Raw genomic sequence first — 27,801 nt, forward strand, 5'->3', positions numbered from 1 at the left:
CATGGCTAGAATGCAAGGTGGATTGCTGGTTCGCGCTTTTGTTCACTCATGTATTCATTCGACAAGAATTCGTGGCATAGCCACTCTTGCCAGGTCCTCTTCAGGGGGTTCCCAGCCTTTGGGATTTGGGGAGAAGATTGCTGTTGGGAGAGGTGTGGCCCAGGTGGCCATTCTGCCCGGAGGGTCTCCAGAAACAAGGTGCAAGCCTCGAAGCTTGGAGAGGGATGTAACCCATCGGCAGGGCCGGGCAGGTGCAGCTTCCCGGAAGGTGAGGCAGGTGAGGGAAGCGGATGAGGGAAGGAGGTGGGGAAGGACAAGAGAGGAGAGCCTTGCCCCCACCTCGGCCCCCTCTCCAGCGTCCTCAGTGGCAGGTAGAGGTGGGATGAGGAAGGCCGTTGTGGAAACCCAGAGCATTGCCCTGCCTTTTGTCCTCACCCCTAAACTGCACCAGGACCTTCCTTTCTGGACAGCTTTCCTCCTTCCATCTTTCTAGCTCTTGGGTGTGAAGAACAGGGGGTAGAGAGCTTTCTGGAGACCAAAGTATCAGCATTAGAAAGAACGAAACTTGAAATCTGGGGGATATAAAGGACCACAGAGCGGGGGCACCTGCCTGGCTGGGGCAGGGGGCAGCAGGGGAGTCCTCTTAGGGCATGAATTTCACAGCAGAGCACAGGGCAGCCATCAGGGCAGTGGGAAGGAGTGGGCTGCCCGCAGCCAGACTATCTGGGCTGAAATCCCAGGTCTACCCTTGCTAGCTGTGTGACCAAGGACAGCGCCCTCACCTCTCTGAGCCTCAGTTTCCACCTCTGGACAGTGGGGGTAATAGAAGCACGGCCTCACAAGGTTACTGTGAACACGAAATAAGTGAATTCACACAAAACCCTTTGCAGAGCGCTTGAGAAAGCGGGCTCACTACTAGTCAGTACTGGCGTCATTGGCACTAGCTTATCTGAGACAACAGCGGTGAGGGGCCCAGACTAGCCCATTCCTGGTTTCCGTCCACCTACTCCGTTCTGGAACAGGCCAGGGGAGAGATCTGGACTACGGGAAGGACTGTCCAATACCCCATAAACTGCAGCCCGTAGGTGTTTGTTGCCTCTGCTCTTCCTGTGCAGGAGAGACACATGTCAGCCTTGCTTTTTGGGCCAACGAGGGGCAGGGAGAGACGGTGGCGATGCTGGCTGGTGAGTCAGGACTCTCGGCCCCCTCCTCCAGCTTCACGTCCTATCTGACAGGGACGTGTTTGGCCTTCCTCCCTTCCCATTTCCCCCCCAGCCCGGCCTCCAGGGGCAGAAGCTGGAGGCTTAGCAGTCCCAGGCCTGGACAAGGTTTACTTTGGCAAGTGGGCAAAAAGCTTGGACAAGGACGAGCTCTGTCTTTATTAGTCCCCTGGCCCATCGCTCACCCCCTTCCTTCCAGACCTGGCCTGGTTTCAGCTACTGCTGTCCTAAGTAGCCAGGCCAGCACTTTGCTCCCCTCTCCTCAGGTTAAGGCCAAGTCTTCTGCGTGAGGTGAGGAGCCCAAATCCCCCAAATCCCAGAGCCAGGGCAGTCCAGGAAGCCCTGAGGGTTAGGGGGGAGGGAGGAGAGCAATCTTATTAAGAGTGAACATTTACTGAGCACTTATTATAGGAGAAATTCTTCCCACTTAAGTATAGCTCATTTAATTCTCACAAGTACCATAGGGTACTAAAATCATCCTTAGATGCAAGAGAATATTAAGGCCCAGACAGGTTCAGTAACGTGGTTAAGGTCACGGTGTTAGCAAGCGGCGCGGCTGGCCCTTGAACCTGAGCAGTTTGTAACCCTCTGCTCTCTACCTCCTGGACCCTCTGGACCTCTGCTGGGGTAGCAGTGCCAGGCAGGGGGCAGAGGAAAGGGGGTGACCTCGCTCAAGCCCTAGTCCAGGGATGGAACCTTGCTCAGCCTTTCAGAGTCATGCAGTGGAAAGTGCCATGGACAGAGGGAGCCCCCGAGAGCTGGGCTCCAGGTCACCTGTGCTTCTCTTCTCCAGACCCCCTGCCTGTAAGATGAGGGGTTTCTGTCGGAATTCTCCAAGGGCCAGACTGGACCAAGGATTCCAGCTGTCTCCGAGACACAGCCTGCAGTCCCCAGCCTGTACATCCCGGCACTGCCCAAAGCCATCATCCCTGTGGGCTCTCAGGAACTGATCCAGAGGGCCTGCAACTTGGTGGGACAAGCAAATCACCGTAGGCCAAAGCCATGTCTTAAGGAAAGAAGCTGCGTGGGGAGGCCACCCCGCCTCATCCTCTAACCCTGTCCCCCCTTGAGGGCACAAAGCCATAGCACCTGCTCCCCCCCCCCCAATCTGGCCTTCTCACTGTCTTCAATTATTCATCACCTCCCACCCCTTCTTCTCTGGGCCTTTCCTCATGTCCCTTCCATGCCCTCTGCGCTCAGATCTGCACCCCCCTTTCCACGGTCAGCTTAGCAGCTGGTTCACTGGGGGCCCAGAGGAGGAGGAGGGAAGCGGGTCACCGCAGAGAGGGTTCTGGGGAATGTCCCTCCCCAGCCGCCACATCCCTCTGAACTGCCCTGAATCTCAGTCTCCTCATACCATCCCAGTGAAGGGGGTCTTGCCCGACTTTACACGTGAAGCCATGGTCGCCAGCAAGCTAAGAGATTTGCCTAAGTCTGGGGAAAGTGGTGAAAGGGACATCAGACCTGGGTTTTCAGCGCTCTCAGGCTTGGATTGATGATTCCACAGCCTGGGGCTGGGGAGCGGGAGACACCGGAATCCCCGGAAAGGTGTTTCATAGACCCAGATACTCACACCCCACTCCAGACTTTAAGAATGAGAACGTTCTGTCCATTTTTAGGTCCAGCCAAGATAGAGAAACACCAGCTTGGGGTTCCCAGGCTTATCTGCATCTAGATAAGGCATTCTTGCAGGTCTAAAAGGCTTTCTGACTCCCCCTGAAAGGAAGGAGGATGAGGAGATGTGGCCATACAGGGCGGTAGCTCAGTGCCCCTTAAATCCTGCCACAGCGGCAGCTCAGGACGGGGGTCCTTGCATCCTGCTATCAGGAGATCTCCCCTCGCCCTCCGCTCGATCGGAATCTGGGGAAGGTTGGTTGGAGGTCTGCGGAGGCCACACCACCCCTTCACATGAATCCTCGAACTACTGCGTTTCTCCCTGTGCCTGAGGTCACAGGCCTGGCCACTTCACGGGGCAGCAGGCCTGCCGTCTGTCCCGTCCCTGTGTCTCCCTGAGCTGTGCCACTTGCCCCGCCCCAGGGCTGGCTGGGGGCCTTTACAGCCCCGGGGTCCAGCTCAAATCCTACTTCCCAAAGCCTCGCGGCCTCCATTGAGCAGCCTGGTCTGCACCTTGTCTCCACCCTCTTAGACAGCTGCCCTGTGCGATCACTGTCTGGTACTCTGTTGCTTTTCCAGCCAGTTCCCCGACAACTCCACAGGTCCCTTGATGGCAGCCCCCGTCACTGTGGTTCTCCCACAATGACCAGCATGCAGGAGTCCTCAAAGACAGACAGATGGTCCTGCCCCCAGGGCCATACTCAGGGCAGGAAATAATGTGATTTGCATAGCATGAGTCACTCATTTTGCCCCCCCCCCCAGCACATTCTGGGTTACCAGGTCTTGCTTCCCAAGTCACAGCATGGAGTAGAGGGAACATGTATGATTTGGGGTCAGGAAAATGGGTGCGATCTGGCTCTATTAACTGCAATTTAACCTACTGCTACTCAGTTTTCTCTTCCATAAAATGGATATAATCAGGGGTGCCTGGGTGGCTCAGTCGCTTAAGTGTCTGCCTTCAGCTCAGGTCATGATCCCAGGGTCCTGGGATCAAGTTCTGCTTTGGGCTCCCTGCTCAGTGGGGAATCTGCTTCTCCCTCTCCCTCTACCCCCCACCCCTGCTCGGGCTCGCTCTCTTTCTCTCACTTTCTTTCTCTCAAATAATAAGTAAAATCTTAAAAAAACACTTCTAAAAAAAAATATGGACAGAATCATGTCTGTTCTGCCTACCCCAGGGTGGCTATGACAGTCAAAGGAGAGAGTACGGGGAGACGCTTGTAGAAACCGTGAGCACCATAAACGTTGGTTATCGCCTTTGCTATCCTTTTCCTAGGACAGTCTTCCCCCCTCAGCCACCTCTGAAGGCCCAGGATGGGGTGAGCGGGCTGGGGTTCCACCTTGCCGTCAGGTCCACCAACATAATCAGGCAGCCGGCGGCTGGGAGCGGCAGAAGGACATTCAGCGCTGTGCCCAGCACCGCACAGAGCACGGCACTTGCCCCCCGCTCTCTCTGTGGGCAGGGCCAGGCGGCACTCGCTCGGGCCCCAGCCCCATTATAATAGCGAACATCTACTGAGAGAGTCCTACATGCCAGGCACCTCGCCAGGGTTCTTAACGCATCATCTGGCTAAACAAATCTATCAGATCACGTGTTAGGTGCGGCCAATGGCCTTCAGCACCCGTTCCACCTCGTTCTAATGGATGTGCCTTCTACAAGCTGGAAAGTGAAACACGACAAGTCCAACACTCGCTTGCAGCTGGGGCTGTGACTACAGGTCAGGTGCCATCAGTGAAATGCACCGCACATAGATTTGCAAGGTGGAAAGGACGAGGAGGCATCCTCGTGGGCTCGGGCTGTGTTCTGCCAACCAGCAGTGTTGAGGAGAGGAAGGCATTCTTGGCAGCAGATCGATGCCCCGTCGCTGGCTCCTGGGGGTGGGGGGGTGGGGGGGCCGCAAGAGGCAATCATGCCAAACGCTGTAGGGGATCCCTGATCCCTGGCTTGCAGGTGGCGGAATGTGAACTCAGGGCTCCAGGAGTCTATTTCTGACTTTCTCCTGGCTCTGCTCCTTCTGACACCTGAGCTCCCGGCTCCCGGCCTGCTCCAGAGGAAAGCCCTCTTGGCCCCAGGGATCCCTCCAGTCTTACCTCCCCCGTGTCCCTGTAAGAACACTCAGCTCTAGCAGATGAGAGGCTCCTTGTCCCCTCAAAGGCCTTGGCTTTCTCGGCTTCCTCCATTCCTCTCCTTTGTGGAAAGGCCTTCTGATCCTGCCCTAGGAAGAATGCTCCCTCCACTGCCCGGCCCAGCTCAACTCTGCTTCCTCCAGGCAGCCTTCCCCCAGCACCCCATCCTCAGCAGCCCCTTCCTCCCCTCAAGCCCCGTAGGCCTCCATCACCCTTTCCTGAGCTCTCTACCAGGGAGTGGGTGCTAGGGAGAACAAGATGTGTCTCTCCCTCAAACCTCCATCTAGAAGGGAGTGACAAAGGCCATGGCTAAGAGGCAAACAACACAGAGTATGTGAGAGGCTCTGCTTCTGCAGCAGGACCCCGAGCCCTGTCTCGAGCATCCAGTGAGCCTTCCTGGAGAAGGTGAGGCTGCGTTGTCCTGCAGGTTGTGGTGGAATCAGCTGGAAGGGCTCTATGTCACTCTTCTTAACTTGGCCAACAAGGCCTGCCTACCACTCCAGCTCCATCTTACTCAGCTCTCCCCTTCTTTCATCCCCTGGCCTCCTCCCTCCTTCCCTCAATGCCCGGAGCATGCCACCTTCTCTCTTGCCACCACAGGGCCTTTGCATATGCTGGTCCTTCTACCTGGAGTGTTCCTCCCTCCCACTAGTTAACTCCTTCTCCCCTAGTTAATCTAAGCTCGATTTTTGCTTCCTTAGGGAAGACCTCCAGACCAGGTCAAGCCCCCACATTCCATGCCTCAGAGTATCCTGGGAGACAGACATAGCATGACATTTAGGTACGGATCCCTAGGGACCCCAATCCTGTCTCTGCCATTTACAAGCTCCATGTCTTTGGGCAAGTATCTTAGTTTCCCTGTGCCTCAGTTTTCTTATCTGTAACATCCCCCTTATTGGGTGGGTGTCAGGATTATATGAACCAATTCACTTAGAACAGTGTCTACTACATAGCAATGGCTCAGTTCAGTAAACTATTATTTTCCTTGTTTGATGTTGATTGACGGGATAACACACCAAATGGCCGACTCCCCCAGTGGATACAAAGCTCCGTGATGGCTATGTTTGCTTCATATTGTCTCTGCTGTGCTGGTCAGAGCTTGGTGCTTTACCAGTGTTTGTGGAAGGAAGGAATGACTGGCAGTGGGCTGGCGTGGGCCTCACCTGACTCCCGCCCCACCCCCACGCCCCGAGCTCCATCTCAGAGGCTTTCGCTGGAGGGGCGCCCACAAACGCTCTGACCTAAGTTCCCCCCCCACAGATGAGCACAGGTTGCCACTGCCAAGTATTTTCCTGGCTTCCAATCTCACAGGGCGGGGCAGCCCCCCCCTTCATCTCCCTCTGGAATTTGGCTCAATCAGTAGATAGAGGGCACGGTGAAATCTCGGGCTGAGTGGCCAGTTCCAACTTGATTAAAAAAAAAAAAAGTGGCGCATCTCTTTTCTGAGTGTTGTGGAGCAAACACATCCCCACCACAAGCAGGTAAAGCTGCAGGCTTCAGCTCAACCCTGAGATGTTGCCATGATTCTCGTCTCCGTGGTAACAAGTGGGACTGAGCCTTCAGCAGGCAAAGACTGGGCAAAGGCTCGTCATCATCCTCATCGTGGGGCCAGAATGTTGCTCTCTCCCCAGCCTCTTCCCTGCTGGATTTCCCTGCCGGAGTCCCCAGTGGACTGAGAGCGGAGGGCCCAGGAGGGGAGAGGCAGCTGGATGGATCCCTGAACTAGCCCCAGTCAAAGCGGGAGGAAGGGGCCCGGCAGCGGGAGCACACAGGCTGGAGGACACTGTGGGGGGTCATCCCCCTCAGTGCCTTCTGCTCGCCAGGACGGGCTCTGGCGGACGGTGCCACATGCTGGCGAGACAGAGAGACCCAAGGCTCTGCCGCCAGGACGCTGAGCCCCAGCCCACGCGGCCCCCACCAGCTGTTGATTGGCTGACGGTAGCTGGAACCAGCCGTAACTGAACGCCTGCTCTGTGCTGGCCCTGGACTAGGCAACGGGGAGGAAGGATCAGCGGCAGACGGACCTGGCCTCAGCGAGCGCTGCGTCAGGTGGGAGCACCGCGGAAACAGGAAAGCGGGCCAGCAGTAAAGGGCAACAGACGCTCTATGCAGGGAGGAAAGCGAGATGTGGACGGCACACAGACAACGCTGCCTCCTACACGCCTGCCTCACCTCCGGAAGGAGACCCAAGAAAGTCTCGACAAGGGGTTTGCCTTCGGGGAGGGAAACTAGAAGCTGGAGCAGGGGAGGAAGACTGACTTTCTCACTTTCTGAGTTTTGTACTGTGCCTACCTAACTGATTCAAACAAAACAAAGCCAGACCGAGCCGAAAGGTGGCCCCATGGGAGAACCGCGGGAGGAGGGCGCGACCCGGAGAGGACGACCGGGCAGCCCTGGCCTTGGGGACTCTTCTCCCTGCAGGATCTGAGGCTTCTCGCCTGCCAGGCCTGCGTGTGTGTGTGTGTGTGTGTGTGTGTGTGTGTGTGTATGTATGTGAACACGCATGTATGCAGCCAATGATCCCTAGGGTCTTTCTTAGCCCGAACATTCCGTAAGTCTGTCCTGAATTCTGCTACAGGAGTTGGCCTCGAGGAGATGCTGGCCCATGGCAGTGGGGAAGGACGAGCGTCAGGCCCAGGTTGGGGCAACACCCTGTTCCAGTCTGGAGCCACTTGAGAAAGGGGAGGTCTATGGGGACGGCGTTCTCCATGGCACCTAGCCTGTTAGCCAAGGGGTCTCCAGCTCAGGGGTGTGGGGCCAGCTATGCCCTGGGGTCCTAGCCTGACAGCTTTCTTGAAGCCTTCTGCAGAGCAGAGACCCCTGAGACTTGACCTCCTGGGAATCTGAGTCACTTGGACACATGACAGTGGTTCTCAAACTCCAGGGCATCGGTATCGAGGATCTGTTCTGCCACAGATGCTGCCCCCTTCCCTGGGTTTCTGATATGGCAGGTCTGGGCTGGGTCCTCAAGTTTCCGACTGAGGCCGACACTGCTGGATGGGGCCTCACTTCAAGGATCACCTCATTAGACCACGGAACAGGGGATGGGGGCTGTCTTCATCCTCCTCCCCCTCCCCCAGGCCTCAGTGTGGGCATCCTGGTCTTTTAGGACAGGCCCTGGAAAAGTCAGGCCTTGCAGGCTCGATCCTATCCTCTCAGTCTGTCTCTCCCAGCTGCCCACCTATCCCTCATGAAATCATTCATTCAGCGAAATAACAGGCCAGACTCTAGTCCTCGCACTCAAGGTGCTTATGGTCAAAGCACTCGATTCTAGTGGGTCCACAGACCCCAATGGAGCCGTGACAGGTCTGCATAAGGGCACTCCAGAGGCCTGGCGAAGGGGTTCTGGGAGCCCAGCGGAGGGGCCCTGGACAATCCGGAAAGGATGCCTGGAGGTGGTGCCAGCCAAGGCAAAGCTGGAGGGCGGGAGTCACATGAACCGAGGGCTTACTGCCAGGTGCTGTGCCGAGAGCCCGTAAGCACGAGCTCTTTCATCCTCACAACTCAAGATGGGAACTACTGTCGCTGAAGAGACTGGAGTCCAGCAGCCACATACCTCTCCTCAGGGGCATGTGGAGCCTCCAACCTGGAGTTAGGAGTTGGGGCCACAGGGAGGCCAAGGGCACGACATTCCCGGAGGAGACCACGTGGAGAGGGAGGTGGGCTTGGACTACGTAAAGGCTTTCCCCTGAGACAGTCTGGGTCCCAGGTGGAAACATGCCACCCTTCGGGGCAGCAGAGATGGGAGGGACACCCAGCTCTGTCCCCATCTGTCTAAATAGGGCAGGAGCCAGGCTGGCTGCCTCCGGGGGAGTCAGGGAGAGACGGAGGGAGGGGCCGGGGCGCAGCTGCTCCAGCGACGGGTGGGAGCCAGATGGCAGAGGCTGCGGGGCTGGCTCACATGGCTTCACAGGGCCCAGGGGGCAGACAGGGCCCAGAGCAGAGTGGCCTGAGAATCACAGCGCTGTGGTAGTGGGGGATTTCTGGTTACAGATCTGATTGTGCTAAAGGACAGCGCTGGAGAGGGGCTGAGGCACAGCCTTCATGACTTAGGGCAGCCCCCATACTCTGGTCCCCAAGCAATCTCTGGGAAGCTCTAAAGGTCCTGGCCTCCTCAACTAGAGCGTAAAGTCCCAGGCCAAGGGCCAGCCTCATCAGGACCTTGCTCCTGCCTCTTGGATGGGGGGTCAAGAAAGCCACTCTGATCCATGCTGAATGAGGGCTCATATAGCTCCCTGAATCCAGAGGACAGAACCAAAGAAAATGAGCGCAAGCTGCAGCAAGAGGTATTCTAGTTGGACACAAGGAAGCACTGGTCTGGGATGCTGAAGGGAGTAGCAGCTATTTCTGGGGAGGAAGAGACACATCCTTCTGTCTCTGATGGTCTATCTCTCTGGAAAAAACACGGTGGGGATCTCTGTCCCCTTTCTTCACTAGTTCCTCCATCCTGTCTTACCTATGTCTTGGTCCCCTCTCTCTCCTTTCCTGCTGGCCTCCTCCGTTTTGTTTTGTTTTTTTTAAGATTTTATTTATTTATTTGACAGAGAGGGAGAGAGAGAGAACAAGCAGGGGGAGTGGCAGGAAGAGGGAGAAGCAGAATCCCTGCTGAACAGGGAGCCTGAGGCAGGACTCAATCCCAGAACCCTGGGATCACGACATGAGCCGAAAGCAGATGCTTAACCGACTGAGCCACCCAGGCACCCCTGGCCTCCCCCTTTCTGCCTTCTTTGTGTGAGTGGGCCACCCTTCCCCAACTTGTCCCAGTATTGCTGGGGGCCTGTGAGCTTGGCCACACTCAATTCAGCCAATGTTTGCTGAGCCCTCTACCTGCTGGAGGTATAAGAGCCCCCGGCCCTGCCCAGGGTACTTCCAGCCACATGGAAGGATCACACAGGGAAAGCAGTGCACATACCCAAGGGCCACAGAATGAGAAAGATAAAAGCCAGGGTAATGGGGCTCAGGGACCACAGCTCCCCCGGGGCAGGGAAGGCTTCAGAAAGGTGGCAGGCTAACAGAAACCAGTGGGGACAGGGGCAGTTTGGGCAAAGGGGACAGATGAGTGATGGAGGGAAGTAGAGAGTGGAATATTCCAGAAATGCCAGGCAGACTGGTGTGGCTACAGAACTGGCATGAGCAGGGTCTGGTGAGATAACAGGAAGGTCCTGAATCTCAGATTGAATGATCTGTACTTAATTGTGTGGGCAATAGGGAACTATTGAAGGCTTCAGAGGAAGGGCATGATGTTACCTGGCTGGTACTAGAAGGGTTTCTAGATTTAGCTCCTATCTGGGGAGCTCATGGAAGGCACCCGGCCCTGATTCTGAGCTCACGGGCTTGTCAGGGGTGACTCGAATGTCACCTTTTGGTGAGGCCTGTCCTGATGACCTATATAATAATGAAACTCCCCAGGCGCTCCCAGTCCCCCTCTCCTTCTCTGTTTCCCCCTGCATTGATCCCCTATCACCCTTTGTCCATAGAGTATGCTGTTCACTGTCGGCCCTCACCCCCATGAGAATAAAGGCCCCATGAGGGCAGGGCCTGTGTCTGTCCGTCTTGTGGCTGAATATCCCAGTGCTTCGCCTAGTGCCTGGAATCCCAACAAATTCATTCATTTGTTGCATGAATAAAGAAAGACATAGCACCCCGCATGAAGCAGCATGGTCTAGTGTGTTCCTTCCCTGTCACTCCACTCCCAGCTTCCTGAGCTTGGCAGCACCAGAGCGGAAAATCTCTGCGAAAACCACACAGAGCTCTGCTTCTTCCCCACTGAGCCTCGCGCCCCTGCCAGGAGTCTGGGCAGACTTGGACTGTTCCTCCTCCCCACCCTTGCCAAAGACACCACCACTTCCCTTCATCTTGGAGCGGACGCCAAGCGAGGAAATTTTCACCAAGGAAAGCGAGAGGCTCGCAGGATTGAGGCAGCTGCCCACCCCACCCCCGCAGCTTGGAAGAGCTCCTCTGATGGATGGAACAGAATAACCACAAGTCACCATGCGCCCAGCCCACCCGCACAGGCACTGGACAGGTGCCCTGGGCACGTTGGTCCATTTTGGTCTCTCATCAACCCTATGGAGTGGGTTTTATTCTCCCATTTTACAGATGGCAAAATGGAGACTCAGAGACGCTAACTGACATGGCCAAGGTCTCCCTGCCCGGTGAGGAGCCTGGTTTTGGACATGGGTCTGTCCTACTCCAACCCAGTGCCTCCCCCTCTGTGGCACAGGCCTCTCTTCTGCTAGGGAGACAGCGGAGCTGCAGGGTGTGGGGCGGGCTAGGCTCGCTGTCCAGGGTGCCAGACCACGGGTGGTCTCTGCTGGCCTCGGGCTTCCCACCCAAGCTTCGGGAGCAGAGGTTCTGGTCACCTCCTGGTAATGAGTGAGGACAAGCACGTCATGTCTGCCTGGCTTGAACTCATCCAAGAATGGGAGTTATAACCGTGGTCGCTGTCGGCTCTGGCCTGTGCTGGGTGTCCTCTCCTTACTCTGATGTGTACCTGGAGGGCTGAGTCCAAACGGTGCTCCCTGAATGCGAGGCCCCAGCAGATCCAAGGGAAACCAAACCCGCATCCAGGGCTGCTCAGGCTGGGGCATGCTGGGGACGCAGAAGAGCCTGGATCAAGCCCTGAGCTGTGGGGCTGTCTGTGGCTGCACTCCGGTTCCTTACTTAGGGACTCAGTTCGCCCACCTTGAGGGTGGAAACCCTGTCTCTCAGCAAACACTACTGATTCCTTATTATGTGCAAAGAAAATGATAAAGCTTCTGCTTTTGAGGCCCTTAAAGGACAGGTTAGACATAGTCACTGAATGGGCAATGGGGAGCCATGGATGATTCTGGAGCAGGGCAGCAAGAGGATTGCCCTGCTTCAGAAGCAGCGTGTGGCTTTTGTCATGACCGGAGCGAGCGTGTGCGAAGCACTCACTGACTGCTGGAGGTTGTTCTGAGTGCTTTGCAGATATGAGCTTTAATTGTCACAGCCCCCGTGGGGTACTGTTGCTATCCCCATTCTACAGATGAAAAGACTGATGTCCACAGAGACGGCAAGGCTAGTAGGTGGTGGACTGGGACCTGAACCCTCCTTGCTCCTGAGCCTACATTCTTCACAATTCGATGCTGCCTCTCACAGTGATTGGAACTGGAGGGACAAGGGTCCTGCATGGGCTGGGGCGGTGGGCATGGCCGGAGGGAGATCCTGCCTCTGACTAGGACTCCTTGCCCTGGAGGCTCTTTCAGGCTGGACCAGGCAATTAGGAGGGAGATGTGGCATCAAGCACTTTGATCTGCACAGAAAAGAACTATATCTACAATCGATCGCTTCTGTTGATAATGGCAACAGTCACAACGTTCTTGGCCAAGAGTCCACACAGGATAACTTCTTTGGCGGCAAAGAGATCTTAGAGACTCTCAAATAGAGATTATCTTATTCCTGTAAGAGCCTGCCTTGACCACGCAATCCTTTCTTGATTTTATTAACTTACTTAAATTGGGAAGAAAGCCTCACTGCGATGCTAACTTGGCTTTAACGCCTTCTAGATTGGGATGTCTGATGACCACCAGTGTCCCTGTCACAAACGGGATGAGTTGCTAGGAGTCACTGGATAGGTGGAAAGAGAGGAAAGGTGAGGGGGTGAGTAGGAGGAGAGACTGGCTGCGGCCGGGCAGGGAAGAGGCAGCTGAACCCGGGAAGGGCTCCCTGAGACTCCTACGCTGTTCTAATGAAATTATAGCTGGTTCCTCTGAGACGTTCAGCTACGACACTGGCAACAGCACTACTGATGTAAGTTAATGCTTGAGACGTAAAAAGAGACTGAGGTTGGATCTATCACTAAGATCCCTACCAGCTCTAAGAGCCTACGAAGATACCATCTGTCATAATCCCTTCCTGAGGAACAAGTGTCGAGAGGCAGGGCACTGCTGAGAGGGCTGCATCTGGCTGCGTCTGGGCCTGTCCCAGACTGGGCTCAGCTAGCCAGGAGCCATATGGGACCCAGCTAACTGCTCAGCCTGGGGGCGTTTCTGCGGGGCAGGGGACATCCTGACCACAGCCAGAGTAGTCTTTGGCCCCCTTCCCAGGCTTTGGGAGCCAAGGTCACCTGGGACAGTGTCCTTTGGAGAGAGGACTGGGCTTTCCTGCACCCCCCCCCCCATCAGGTTGTGGGTTTAGGAGGGCTTAGGGAGAAGCCTTCATCCAAGCAGTGGCTGGAGAGCCACAGGGCACGGGCGATGGGGTGGCCACACTTCCTAAGGCCGACAGAGTTGCTGGGGCTAGGGTCTCAGCACTGCGGGGTGGGACGGTGGTAAGCGCCTACCTGGACCAGCAGGTGAGTTGTGTGGCTCAGGCCAATGGGTGGTCACGGGCCCTCCCTCCTCCTGATCAGTCCTCAGGTGCTTCTGAGTGGCCCAGTCTTGTCCCTGCTCGGTTCCTGACCACGAAGCTGGCTCCTCCAAGGCTCTGTGGCACAGGGACAACAAAGCACTCTCAGATCTCCCCAGCCTCCCCACGGCTCCTCACCCAGCCAAGCGGCCAAGCCCAACATGGTCGTCAGCATCTCTCCAGGAGGCCTGCCTCAGGAGAGTCCTCATGGCAGGAGGGGCACTCCAGATGACCCCCAGTCTGTCCCCTATCTCTGCATCCAGCTGCCCATCCTGGGGTGGGTGAACTGGGGAGCCAGCCTTCATCCTAGGTGAGCACGAGCCTGAGGGGAGGGAGCCCACGGAGGGAGCACTGCACTAAAAGTCCAAACACTGGGATGCCTGGGTGGCTCAGTTGGTTAAGCACCTGCCTTAGGCTCAGGTCATGATCCCAGGGTCCTGGGATCGAGTCCTGCAGTGGGTTCCTTGCTCAGCAGGGAGCCTGCTTCTCCCTCTACCTGCCACTCTTCCTGCTTGTGCTTTCTCTCTCTGACAAATAAATATAAAATCTTAAAAGAAAACAAAATTAAAAATAAAAGTCCAAGCACCTAGGTCTGCTCTGCCACTTCCCTCCTGGTGACTTGGGGGCACCCCACTTTCCCACGTGGGGGGGGTTCAGCCTAGATACCCAGACACTGCCAGCAGGGACTCCAAGTAGGACTTCAGCATCATTTGGGGGGGGCTGGCTAAAATGCAGGTTTAGGGGCCCTACCCTAGCCCACTGAATCAGAATCTCCAGGAAGGTGCTGGGGATGTGCATTTTAACAGGTTCTCCACATGGATGCACACGAAATAAGGCTCGCTGGACTACGTGCCAGAAAAGGGCCATGACTAGGGATGAAGCTTTGATCACACGCATAAAGGGTCATTGGTCCCTTTCCCGCAAGCAGCATCACAGCAGGCTTGTCTCTGCAGACAGACCAGCCAGGGGCCCCCGGCAGCTGCTGAAACCTCTCTAGGCCTCACTTCCTTGGGGCCGAGAGGAAGAAGACTATCGCTTTGGCCCTTCCAGACTGAAAATTACAAAAGTAAGAGGAGGGGAGCCCACTGAGAAATTTAAAAAGAAAGTTCAGGGTGAGGCCCTTAAAGAGTATTCTCCCTTTCTAATTGCTTTCTTCTTAATTATTCTTTTTAAATTCTGAAAATAACATGCTTATCGGGAAAAAAAAGCATTCAGAATAACGCACAGTGAAAAGTCCCCTTGTTCCCCTAAACCTCTGTCCCACTCCTGAACACAGCCTCATTTCCTGTGTAACTTTTCTGCAAACATTTTCCCATAAATATTGACAAATACATATCAACACCTGCATCTTTATTCTAAACCCAGCTGGGAACATATTGCCGGCACACTTGTTAGTTAGTCTTGTTAGTTAGCAAGCATCACACAGCTCTGCAAACCAGCGCAGATAGACCCTTCACTTTTGTGGCAGCTCGTGTGTTCCACTGAAAAATTTAATATCTGTAATTTATGGGCATCTATTCCTGTGGATGGATGTTTACGTAGTTTCTACCTTTCTCCTGCAAAAGACACCTTGGATTATCTTTGTGCCTACGTGTGAGGTTAGCGGCAGGACAAAGACTCAGGAGTCGACGGTTGGGTAGATCTCAAATTCCGAGAGATGTCTCCAAATTGTCTTCCAAAGAGGATGAACCCGTTTGAACTGCCCAGCCATGCACGAGAGGGCCTGCTGCCCTCCACCCTCGACAACACCGTGTGTTACCGAACCTTTAAACTTCGCCAATATGAGTGTGGAAAAATGATCTCTTGTTTCCGTGTGTCACTCTGGAATTATCAGAAAAGGCAGACATTATTTTCATGTTTGTTGACTGATTGACCTTTGCACTTATTTTTCTGTGAACTGCCTATGTCCTTTCCAATTTACCTTACTGATTTTTTAAAGGATCTTTTTTTTAATTTAAATTTAATTTAGCTCACATATAGTGTATTATTAGTTTCAGGGGTAGAATTTAGTGATTTATCAATTGCATGTAATACCCAGTGTTCATTACATCAAGTGAAACTCCTTAATGCCCATCACCCAATTAACCCATTCCCCTACCCCTCTCCCCTCCAGCAACCCTCAGAGTTCAGCATCTCTTATGGTTTGCCTCCCTCTCTGTTTTTATCTTTATTTTTCCTTCCCTTCCCCTATGTTTATCTGTTTTGTTTCTTAAATTCCACATATGAATGAAATCATATGATATTTGTCTTTCTCTGACTTATTTCGCTTAGGATAATACCCTCTAGTTCCATCCACGGTGTTGTAAATGGCAAGATTGCATTTTTGATGACTGAGTAGTATTCCATTGTATCCATACACCACATCTTCTTTATCCATTCATCTGTTGATGGACATCTGGGCTCTTTCCATAGTTTGGCTACTGTGGATAATCCTGCTATAAACGGGGTGCACGTGCCCCTTTGAATCACTATTTTTGTATCCTTTGCATAAATACCTAGTAGTGCAATTGCTGGGTCGCAGGGTAGCTCTATTTTTAAGTTTTTGAGGAACCCCCAAACTGTTTTCCGGCGTGCCTGCACCACCCTGCATTCCCACCAACAATGTAAGAGGGATCCCCTTTCTCCGCATCCTTGCCAACATCTGTCATTTCCTGAGTGGTTAATTTTAGCCATTCTGACTGGGGTGAGGTGGTATCTCATTGTGGTTTGGATCTGTATTTCCCTGATGCTGCGCGATGGTGATTTTTAAGAGTTTTTTCTAAACTAAAGCAATTAATCAACTTTTTGTCACGTGTATTGCTAACCGTCATAGTTCTCTTTTTTATTTTATTTATATCATCTTTGGCTTACAGAAATTTCATATTTTTCTATAGTCAAAAGTATTTCTTACTAGAGCATCTGAAGGATATTTGCCTCTGTTTTCCACTAGTACTGTTCCGGGTTTTCTTTCTTTATTTTAATCTTTTTTTTTCTAGACTATATTTTGGTGTAAGGAGTAGAGTAGGGCCCAGCTTTATTTTTCTCCCAAAGGGCTAGAGAGTTGCCCCAAAGTCATGTAGGAATAATCTATTCCCTCCTTCCACCCCACCACCCTCCCTCTAAATTCAAGATCTCAATTTAACTATGTAGTAGGATGGACACAAAGAGCATGACCTCTGAGTCAAGTGCTGGTTCAAATTCCAGCTTCCCTGGATCTAAGAAAAGTTACCTGACCTTCCTGCACCTTGGTTTCCTCCTCTAAAAATGGTAATAAAAGGAACACCATCTATGGTGAGGATTAAGGGAGTTATTTGGGGTAAGGGGCTGTCTGTAAGAGACTCACCAGAGTGAGCTGTGAAGACACATATAGGCTGTAAGCAAAAGGATGGGAGAAGATATTGCCTGTAAATGGGAACCAAAGAGAGCAGGGGTGGCCACACCCGCCCCAGACAGAGTAGACGCGAAGTCCAAAATGGCCACAGGACACAAAGAAGGCTATTCCATAATGATAAAAAGGTCAATTCTCCAGGAAGAGACGATAATTATAAAGATATGCGCACCTAACAGCAGAGCACCTAACTATATGACACAGAATTGAAGGGAGAAAAAGTAACTCAACAGAAGAGGGGGTTTTAATAAACCACTTTCAGTAATGGGTAGAACCACCAGACAAAAGATCAATGAAGGACAGAGAGGACTTGAATATCTTCAACACCATCGAGCAACTGGTCCCAGCACACAGATGTGGGACACCCCACGCAAGGGCTGCGGAACACACGCTCTTCGCAAGCGCGCACAGACCGGGTCTCCAGGGTGGGTCCTGCGCTCGGCTCCCGGCGGGGGGCGTCCCACAGAGCCTGGCACGCGGGGACCCCCGCATGGCGACAAGGACTGTGATCGCCACTGTCTCCCAGATGTGCTTGGGTCTCTGTCTAGATACACGGTTCTGTTCCCTTGATCTGTGAGCCAGTTTCACCATTTGACAAATAGTACCAATGTCAGGCCCTCTTCTGAGTGCTGGGGAACCGGAAGTGAAGGGCAGTAGTGAGACCGGTTCTTTCCACCTCCGGTTAGACTGACTTCCAGTGACGTTTAGCGCGCTGACTGCTACTGTAAATGTCTCCTTCCATTATATTTTCTAAGAGGCTAAAGTTTATATGTCATAAATACCATTTTAATATTTATTAGCAGTCGTCTTACTATATTCTTTTATTATTTCTTACAGTTTTTCAGTGGATGACCTTGTTCTTTTTTTCTCCAGGTAATCTTGCTTATGGTCTACAACTTTCACGGATAAATTGGCCTCCCTTTATAACTTCTGCCTTCAAAATTTGTATTGGAGTGTACTTCTAGAAGAGTGTTAAAGAAGGTTTAAGGTAAGAGTGGTCATTTTTCCCTTGTGTGTGTGTACAGATATACATGGATATACCTGTCCAGTTTTCCCAGCACCATTTCTTGAAGAGACTGTCTTTTTCCCAGTGTGTATTCATTCCTCCTTTGTCGAAGATTAGGTGACCTTATAATACATGTATATACATGTATATCTGTACACACACATACACACACATGCATAAAATTATGTTAAGCAATATCCATCTATTCCTATTAAATAAGAGTTAAAATGGAGACCTTGAGTAGTCAAAGCCATCTTGAAAAAGAAAAGAAAAGCTGGAATATCAGATATCAAGTTATATCACAAAGTGGTAGTAATCAAAACAGTATGGTATTGGCACAAAAAGAGACACATAGATCAATGGAATAGAATGGAAAACCCAGACATAAACCCAAAAGTATAAGGTCAACTAATCTTTGACAAAGGAGGAATGAATACACAATGGGAAAAAGACAGTCTCTTCAACAAATGGTGTTGGGAAAACTGGAGAGCAACATGCAGAAGAATGAAACTGGACCACTTTCTTATACCATACACAAAAATAAATTCACAATGGATTAAAGACCTAAATGTGAGACCTGAAACCATAAAAATCCTAGAAGAGAGCACAAGCAATAATCTCTCTGACATTAGCTGCAGCAATATTTTTCTAGATATGTCTCCTGAGGCAAGGGAAATACAAGCAAAAATTAACTATGACGACTACATCAAAAATAAAAAGTTTTTGCACAACGAAGGAAACAAAACTAAAAGGCAGCCTACTGAATGGAGAAGATATTTGCAAATGACATATCTGATAAAGGGTTAGTATCCAAAATATATAAAGAACTTATAAAACTCAACACCCCAAAACCAACTAATCCAATTTAAAAATGGGTAGAAGTCATGAACAGACATTTTTCTAAAGAAGACATCCAGATGGCCAACAGACACGCGAAAAGACACTCAATATCATTCAACAGGGAAATGCAAATCAAAACTACAATGAGCTATCACCTCCCACCTGTCAGAATGGTTAAAATCAACACAGTGTTGGTGAGGATGTGAACAAAAAGGAACACTCACGCACTGTTGGTGGGAATGCAAACTGGTGCAGTCTCTGTGGAAAACAGTATAAAGGTTCTTCAAAAAATTAACAATAGAACTGCCCTACAACCTAGTAATTGCACTCCTGGGTATTTACCCACAAAAAACCAAAAACACTAATTCAAAGGGATACATGCACCCCTTTGTTTATAGCATCAATAGCCAAGCTATGCAAGCAGCCCAAGTGTCACCCATGGACGAAGGGATACAGACGATGTGGTATATACAACAATGGAATATTATTCCACCATAAAAAAGCATGAAATCTTGCCATTTGCAACGACGTGGATGGAGCTAGAGAGTATAATCCTAAGCGAAACAAGTCAGAGAAAGACAAATACCATATGATCTCACTCATATGTGGAATTTAAAGAAACAAAACGAACAAAGGAAAAAGAGAGAGAGAGGGACAAACCAAGGAACAGACGCTTAACTAGAGAACAAACTGATGGTTAGCGTAGCGGAGGTGGGTGGAGGGATGGGTGAAATAGGGGATGGGGATTAAAAAGTATACTATCGTGATGCAAGAAAATAAAATGATAAAAACATTTTTAAAAAAGGAGATACAATCAGGAACATGTGTTGAACTTTACCAAATGCCTTTAAGCCATTTTTAGCATTTATGGGGCTGTTTATGTGAGTTTTCACCTCTTTTGACCTATTACTTTGTTCAAGATAGTCCCACTTGCTTGTGGTGTATTGGTTTTTTAAACATAACGCTCTGTGATTCCATTTGTTGCTATTAATTTGTGAATTTTGCACCAATATTCATAAATTTGATATATTTTCAGTGATTTTTCTCTTTGGTGCTCTTTGTCAGTGTTGTGGGGGCTTCATGGAGTAATTGTGGATCTTTCCTTCTCTATGACCAGGTCTGGTTGGTGCAGCTTAAAAAACATGTAATTAGGGGCATCTGGGTGGCTCAGTCAGTTAAGCATCCGACTCTTGATTTTGGCTCCGGTCGTGACCTCAGGGTCATGGGATCAAGCCCCGCATCGGGCTCCGTGCTGGGCATGGAGTCTGCTTGGGATTCTCTCTCTCTCCCTCTCTCTCTCAAAATAAATATTTTTTTAAAAACAGAATTATCCTTTCCTTGAAGGTTTATAAAAATTCAAAGTTGGCTAAACCTCAGGTTTTTGGGGGTGGAGTTTTATGAAAACTCAGTTTCTCTCATGATTATTGGTCCATTCAGGCTTTCTAGTTAGTTCTTCAGGGCTCAAACTGGTGATTTATGTCTTCTCAGAAAACTATCAGTTTCAGCTGATTTTCAACTGAATTTACATGTGGTCAAGCACAGTATCCTCTAAGAATTCTTTCTCTTTTTTCAGTATCAGTGGCTGTTTCCCTGTTCTAATGTTCAATTTTACATATTTGGCTCATTCCTCCCCCAACCCCCATTAGATTACTTAGACCTTAAAAAATCATCCATTGACCCATGCTGTTCAAACAGGAGCCTACTCACCGTGTGCACAGCCCAGAGACAGAGGAGCTGGCATCAGGGACGGGGACGAGGAGGGTAGCGAGGGAGGGGCATTCAGAAAACATTTAAAAAGTGCAGAGAGCCCCTGCACATATGCCCTGGCCTTGAACATCCGGCATCTCCCTTTCACAAGTCCCCACACCCAGGAACACCCAACAACTCCCACCCTGTCTTCAACGCCCAGCTGTCACCTCCTCTTGGAACCTTTCCTGGCTTCCCTGGGAAAAGTCGACGCCTTTCCTCTGACATTCAAGATTACATTTTTTTTTTAATTTTGAAAAAATTTTAAGATTTTATTTTTAAGTACTCTCTACACCCAATGTGGGGCTCAAACTCACAACCCCAAGATCAAGAGTTGATGCCCCATTGACTGAGCCAGTCAGGTGCCCTTAATTTTTAAAGCTTTTTTTTTTTTTAAGATTTTATTTATTTATTTGAGAGAGAGAGCACACAAGCGAGGGGAGGGGCAGAGGGAAAGAGAGAGAAGCAGACTCCCTGCTGAGCGGGGAGCCAATGAGGGGCTCAAGCCCAGGCCCCGGAATCATGAGCTGAGCCGAAGGCAGATGCTTAACTGATAGAGCCACCCAGGTGCCCCATAATTTTGAAAACTTTAAAACACAAAAAATTAAAAGAATAAAACCAATGGAATTGACCCATGTTAACATTCTGTCATTTTTGCCTCGATCTATTTTGTTAAAAGAAGCATTACTGACAAATTAAAAGTCCTTCCTTCTATCCACCAGCGCCAGCTCGTCCTTCTCCTGCCAAGACCACAAGTGTGAATCTGGAAGCTACTGCCACATGTTTGTATCCAGAAATCACAAACAGTTTTGTTTGGGATTTCCGCTGAAATTAAATGTTCATGAATGGTATTATTCTGCAATTTCCTATTTCTTGAAATATTGTTTGAGATTTAGTTTAGTTAATATAGATAGCGTGTGTGTTTCTTGAGGTGTAAGTTACAAAACATAAAATTCCCCAATTCCGTGTGTTTTAACTGCTGTGTAAGATCACGTTTTCAGGTATCTGCTGCACACTGTGGACGCTGCAGATACCGACGTGGAGACCTCTTTCGTGCTTCCAGCACTACTGCCCTAGATATCCTTGGAACTGTCTCCTCCCGCACACGCGTGAGTGTCTCGGGGTAATTAGACACCTAGACGCACAACTGTTGGCCATAAAGTATGTACATTTTCAGCTTTGAATGTCATTGCCAAAACGTCCCCTGGCGCTTCGTCCCGCCATTATTCTACCATTTCTGCAGCTGTTGCCATGGTCAGTTGACTTGCCTACCTGTCCCCTCCCCACAGTTAGCAGAGGGCATGTGTGTGACTGGCACTCAATGAACGCTTGACAAATGGAAGGATGAGCTCACTGTCTAGCACAAGAGACAGACTCTAATGGGACAAGTGCATTAAAGGCTACGAGACCTCCCCTGGCTGGGATCCAGGGAAGGCTTCACGGAGGAGGTGGCATGGGAGGATCTGACCGAAAGAAGATGGGGATGACAGAAGGACTGGGTTGGGAAGAGGGGGTGGGTCAAACTAGTTCAGGCATGTTTGATTTGCCAGAGTGGTGGTTCTTAGCTGAGCTGAGGGGTGAGCATGAGTGGGGAGGAAGGGTAGAGAAGCCCAGGGTGTGTAGTTTGTAACATCTTCAAGGTGATCTGAGCCACCCCCCATCCCATGCAGGAAGAGCCCCTGAGCCAGAGCAGAGTGTGTGGGAAGCGGGAAGGAAGCAGGAGGCCAGGCTAGAAAAGGTAATTGGGTTTAATCCTAGCTCAGTCTCCAATGGCAGACTCTGGGGAGCCAGTAAGAAGTGACCAGGTCAGAGATGGGCTCAAAGATGACTCACCTGATAAGCAGGCAAATCGCTGTGATACCCACTCCCTGGAACAGGCGTAGGTCAGAGAGCCTGCCCCTCCCCATCTCTCTCCCTCCTCTGTCTCTGGGGACTGATCAGGCCACCGGGCCTGGCCTTCTGCCCCAGACCCACAGGAGTGTGCTGGGACTTGGGCCCCTCCACGTCCTCCACTTTGCAGCTCTGTGAGTCCAGGCCATTGTGCCCGTCCCCTCCATTCTGGCTGTTCCAGGCAGGTGCCCAGGCCAGGAGTCTGGGGAGACCCTCCATGAAGCATGAAGCCAGGGCCCCTGCACCGAATCTCCTCCCCCTGCCTAGCTCAGGCCCTGCGATCAAGCCTGCAGTGTGTCCTGGGGCCTGCGGTGAGGGTGGGGTGGGAATCCTGCCTTCCATATTCCCTGCTGTCCTTCAGCAGTGCCCGGCTCTGGGCACCCGGCCCAGAGTGGAGGGAAAGGGGAGACACGCGCGACCTTCACTTCCAAGTCCTTTTGTCTTAAGCCACTTCAGCAAAACCACGGGCAGCAGCGAGAGCAGGTGAGTGGCAGATGTGTCAGCTGTGCTCTGGGGAGCAGGGACACTCCACGGCAGTCAGACAGGCCCAGAGCTGCTTTGGGTTCGGCTGCTTTGGTGGCTACGTGTGTGTGTGTGTGTGTGTGTGTGTGTGTGCGCGCGCGTGCGCGTGCAGCTGTGGCCATTAAAGCCTCTCTGAGCCTCAGCGTTCCCATCTATCAAGTGGGCTACTCACACCTGCTCTGCCCCTTCCCCGGGGTGTGCAGGGGATTAAAAGGAACCACAAGGAATGTGAGGTCACTCAGTGGCACCAGGGCCTCAGGGCAGGGACATGGTTCAGGCTGTGGTCCCCCTACCTGAGCAGCTCTCCCCAGAGCCTGGCCTAGTGTGCGGGTCTGGGCACATGAGATTCCAGCCCAGAAGGGCTCCAGTCCTAGTGAAGGACAGACATCCCCCACGCGCATCCCCCACGCCCCACACACCCCCTCCGGTTCTGAGACCTCCCCATCTGCCAGCTCTTTTGGAGGGAACAGCTCAGCTCAAACCCTGCCAGAAGCCATCCACACTGTTGGTCGGCCACTGCCACCAAAACGTGGCCAGCCCACCCAGTGATCTTGGACAGCCCGCCACTGAGCAGGTAAAGGGGGAGCTCATGGAAAGGGGGCTCCTGGTCCCTAAGCACACGCAGGCACGTGCGCCTTCCTGCTTTCTGCCCCTCGCCCTCCGGCTGGCCCCCCAGGCGATTATTTCACCAGGGTGGGAACGGAAGACTCGTAGGTAAAAGCGAAGCGAGCATATAAGGAAGCAGGTGGAAACTCAGCTCCCAAGTGCCCCCAGACAAGGTGTCTGCATGTACCTTGTCCCTCATGCTCCCATGCCCCCCAACACAGCCCAGTCGGTGTCCCCACGGGGCTCATTTGCCCTCTAGTATTTCCCGCCTAGGGTCCAATCATGGCCACTCGGACACCTGAGGTGCTGAGGCCCCCACATCAAAGCCCAGCCCACGGCCATATCCCCAGCCAAGTGGCCACAGGCACGTCTTGCCCATCTGTATCTCCAAAGACCTCAGGATGCCCTTCTCTTTTGACAGGATCCCATGGCCTGAGGCCAGTGTCCCTCTGGCTGGGCCCAATTCTGAGAAGACCAGTTGATCTTGTCTTAAGAGGGCTCGTGCTGAACGGCAGGGTGGAAGGGTGGGAAAGACAGACTGTGGGAGCCCAGGACACGTGGATCCTGGTTTTGCAAGCAGGTTCAGGCTTCAGGTCCCTTTTGGAACAATCTGAATCTCCAGGAGGAGGCAAGGGGTGACTGCGGGCATCCCCCCACCCCCGCCTCCCTGCCTCTGCATGTTCCAGAAGCCCCAAGGTGCTGGGAAGTAAGACAGCAGCTTGGTCGCATTCCCTGCCCAGAAACATGGGACCACAGGTGGTCTTCACAAGAGCTGCCTCAGTTTGCCCAGGGCAGTCTAGATAGGTCTATGACAAGGACACACGGTACCTCATGAGCTGCCAGGTTCTCATCCCAGCTCCCCCTGGAACCCTGTTTTGCACAAGTTGCACCAGCCAACTCATGGAACGAATGCGGAGTCAGGTCCACATCACCCGTGCTGATGGGTGAGGAACCCAGGAAAACCATGGTTCTCCCAGGGCAAACAGGAGAGGACACGGGGCCCTGCCTCAGGGCTTTAAAGTGCTTTAAACAGTGCTTCAAAGCTGCTGATCTCACTTCCTCAGAGCATTTTTATTACAGCCGTTCCCAGAGTGAGCCTGCCGGAGGCCCTGAAGGCCCCATGGACTCCTGCACCCTGGACACTGTGTGCAAAGAGCTCCCAGCCCTTTATGCCCATTATCTGCATGGTTCTTCCACCAGCTGCTTCCCAGGAAGAACCAGAGGAGAGAGAGTGTCCCAGGGCTCCGACAGGCAGTGGAGAGGACAGCCAACGCGAGGGCCCGGAAGCCCTCGGGGGCCAAAACACAACCTGAGGTGTGCTGGGGAGGGACGGCCTGCCTTCCAAACCTTGGAGGGGTGCCCCAGACTGGCCGCAGGGGAGAGGGCATCCTCCATAGATGAACAGCCACACTGTCGCCAAGGAAGCTGGAAACAGACGGCTTCGACCTACACCACAGTCTCCAGGAATAACACTTCCCATCTGTAATGAATGCGTGACATGTTTCCAAAGCCTTTTGACCCAACTGGGGAAGGTGTTTGCACACCCAGCTGTCAGGTAGGAAAACCAAGGGCAGGGTGCCCGCCAACAGGGACTCTGGTCCAGAACCAGGTGCCCCACTCCTCCGCCAAGGTTCCTCTCCCACAAGCCAGGAGCCTCTCTGCAGCCCGACCCTGGCTCTGCTGTCCGGGAGGGACACACCACCAGCTTCCCAGGACCACGGGGCAGTGGCCTTCCTCCTGGAGAAGGGCTGGAAGGGACCGTCTGGGCATCCCAGCAGAGAGGCTGGACACCTGGTGGGTCCTCTTCTCTCTCTGGCATTGTATTGTCTGTCACCCCAGGGGCAGCTGGTTCTGATCTGGTTTACTGGGAGCCCCATCCCTTCCCACAGGTCACCCCAGTGATTACTGGTGACCCTCAGACAGCCCAAGCCATCCTGCAGAATCACCAGGGTCCAGCTTCAGGGGCTCCGTGCTCAGGGGGTGTGTCCGAAGAGCCCCACCTCACGCGCCAGGCACGACGTAACTCCCTTTCACTCCGAATAAGACTGGGCTGGGCAGAAACTGCCATCCTGCCATGCTTAAGAGGGGTAACTGAAGGCACCAGCCCGTGGGTCCTCTCCCAGCTGTGGTCACAACTGCCAGCACCCAGCAACAGGGAGAGGAGCACTTGCCCCTGAGAGCCCCACAGAAACCATGTGTCCCCTGTGTGAGCATAACAGGAAGGTAACCGAGTGCCTTTGGCTCCCCTCTTCTAGCTGCTTCTTTCTTTCGAACTTGAAAACATCTCATAAAGGAGGAGAAAATGCTGGAGACATCCCTTCTCACCGACAGCCCCCGCCACCCCTCAGGAGGCACTCAAGGCCTCACCCTACCAGGGCCGGGGGCTGTGGACCGAGAGGAGAGAGGAAGGGGCCTCATCCACAGCCCTGTGGTGGGCCAGGAAGTAGTGACCTGTGTGTAGGTGAGAGACCTGGATCAACTCACGGCACCCTCTGTGCCTCAGTTTCCTTGCCTGCACCATGGCGCTGGCTGGCTCTAGCCCTGCAATAAAATATAGCTCTCTCCCTACCTCAATTTCCCTCCAGAGAAAGGCGTCTGCTTCGGACAGAAGGAGGACAAGGTGAATTTGGGAAGAGTTCACCTCCGAGAGCCACAGATCCAACAGTAGTCCATTTCTCCTGGGGACAGGAGTTGGGGAGAGAGCAAGGGTGAGCTGCTGCACCACAGACTGGCGGCGACACAAGGCCGTCTCCCCAACATGGTTCCCGGCCTCTTCTCCAGTGAGATACAGGCCGTCAAAGCAGAAGTCCATCTCCTTGTCCCCTGCACTTCCCACAGCAGCCTGGGAACTTGCAGTTGGCTTTCATCAAGGCGGGTACAGAGACTGAAGCTCGGAACTGGGTGCCCCCTTGGGCCTTCCTCTCCCAGAAGCCAACTCTCCCTCTCGCCCTGAACCCACAAAGAGGAGTAGAGGCTCACCGTCCCCTCTGCTCAGATGAGCATTTTTCATGAACGGTTTTCTCCCGTCCCCAGACAATTCTTATCCTTGCAGTGTTCACACCCATAACACCTGAGAGCCCATGCAGAAGTTGTAACCTCCTCCATTCTAGGGGATGGGGAAAGACGGCCCCGCAGTGGGGTGGTTCACCCCAAATTGGACTAGAGGTCTAGAGAGCAAGACTGCCCCCTGCCCCTCCAGAGAGCATCAGATGGTCAAGGAAGTCACCGGGAGGACAGCTCTGTAGGACCTGCCACGTGACCTTGGTGAAGCCACAGCACCCCTGGGCCTCAGTTTCCCCAGGTCCATCACCCAAATCCGAAGTTTCTCTCTCAAGGCCAAGAGGGGGATGGAGGCAAGAACCTTTCTTTGAAAGCATATGAGAAAAGGTGGCATCCTCTAGCCCTGGGCGCCCAGGAGCCCAGCCCACTAGCACAGAATGAGACCCCCACCCGGCAGCCAGCAGCAGTGACGCTGTCATAACTCATAACGGTGAAGTAGACTGGGGGGGGGGGGAAGCGCACACCCCTCCCAGCCCAGCCCGGCGAGTGGGCGGCACAGACCCGGGGAATCCCTGGGTGGGGGTGGTCCAGAGAGGCAACCCCACCTGGCTGTCAAGCAGGCGGCGGGTGGGGGTGGGGTGGAGGGAGCCTCCCGCCCCCCTCCCCCCACCCCAGGGAAGACGGTCGACCAAGCCAGGGCCCTCCCTGGTGGGCAGCCCATTCCACCCTTCCCTGGGTCCAGGCCGGCAGCCAGCCAGCGTGGCAAGGGAGTGTGGCGCAGTCTCCCCCACCCCCACCCCTCCCAGTCCGAGGTCCCGGAAAGCATAGAACAAGCAGTCCCTCCCCACCCCCTCCCCTGTCCAGGACCCGGATTCTGGGCCCCTTCTCCCGGCCAGATCAGTCCTGGCTCAAGCACCCGCGTGCTCACCACATCTGCGCCCTGGGCGTCACGGCCCAGACCCAGGCGGGGTGCTCCGGCCGCCGGGAGACGGTGACAGGCAACACGCTCCTTACCTGGGAGGAGACAGCCAGCGGGTCCTCCTCGCGGGCCTGGTGAAGCCAGCCCCACCTGGCAAGGGACTGTCAGCAAATTCCCCTCTGCATCACCGCGGGAGCGGCATCCCGGCTCCTCCCCGGTTGGAGCCAACCTTGGCTCCGCCCCAAGGCTGCTCTGACCCACCGGGGAACCCAGGCTGGATTATCAGATACAAAGGCCCAGGCTCCGCCTCAGAGACCCTGTCGCTACCAGGAACCATCTGCAAATTACCATCGCAAACGCACAAGGCTGCCGGTCCCTTGCAGCAATGGCTCCAGCTCCCTCTGATGCCCTGGGCCTCGGCAGCTGTCTTGCTGCTCTCTGCCCACCCTACCACCTCACTCCTACCCCAAGCTCTCCTCTGGGGCTTGCCCCCCTTCCGAACCTCCCCACCGGTGCCAGCCAAAGCAAGAAAAGATGCACAACCACGCAAGGTAGCAGGGTTCTGCCCCGCCCTGGG

General features: G+C 53.2%; 1 protein-coding gene across 1 annotated transcript in view; it reads right to left on the minus strand.

Moving 5' to 3' along the window:
• The window catches only part of TMEM63C (transmembrane protein 63C), a 67,649-nt gene extending 40,157 nt beyond the window's left edge, over window positions 1–27,492 (minus strand). The window contains exons 1-2 of the mRNA XM_026519439.4: window positions 27,320–27,492; window positions 13,264–13,406 (exon numbers count right to left, since the gene is read on the minus strand). The gene's annotated coding sequence lies outside the window, so the exon portion shown is untranslated. The remainder of the gene's footprint in view (window positions 1–13,263; window positions 13,407–27,319) is intronic.
• Window positions 27,493–27,801: the final 309 nt, after the last annotated feature.

The sequence above is a fragment of the Ursus arctos genome, unplaced genomic scaffold (assembly GCF_023065955.2).
Source record: "Ursus arctos isolate Adak ecotype North America unplaced genomic scaffold, UrsArc2.0 scaffold_25, whole genome shotgun sequence".
NCBI classification, from domain to species: Eukaryota; Metazoa; Chordata; class Mammalia; order Carnivora; family Ursidae; genus Ursus; species Ursus arctos.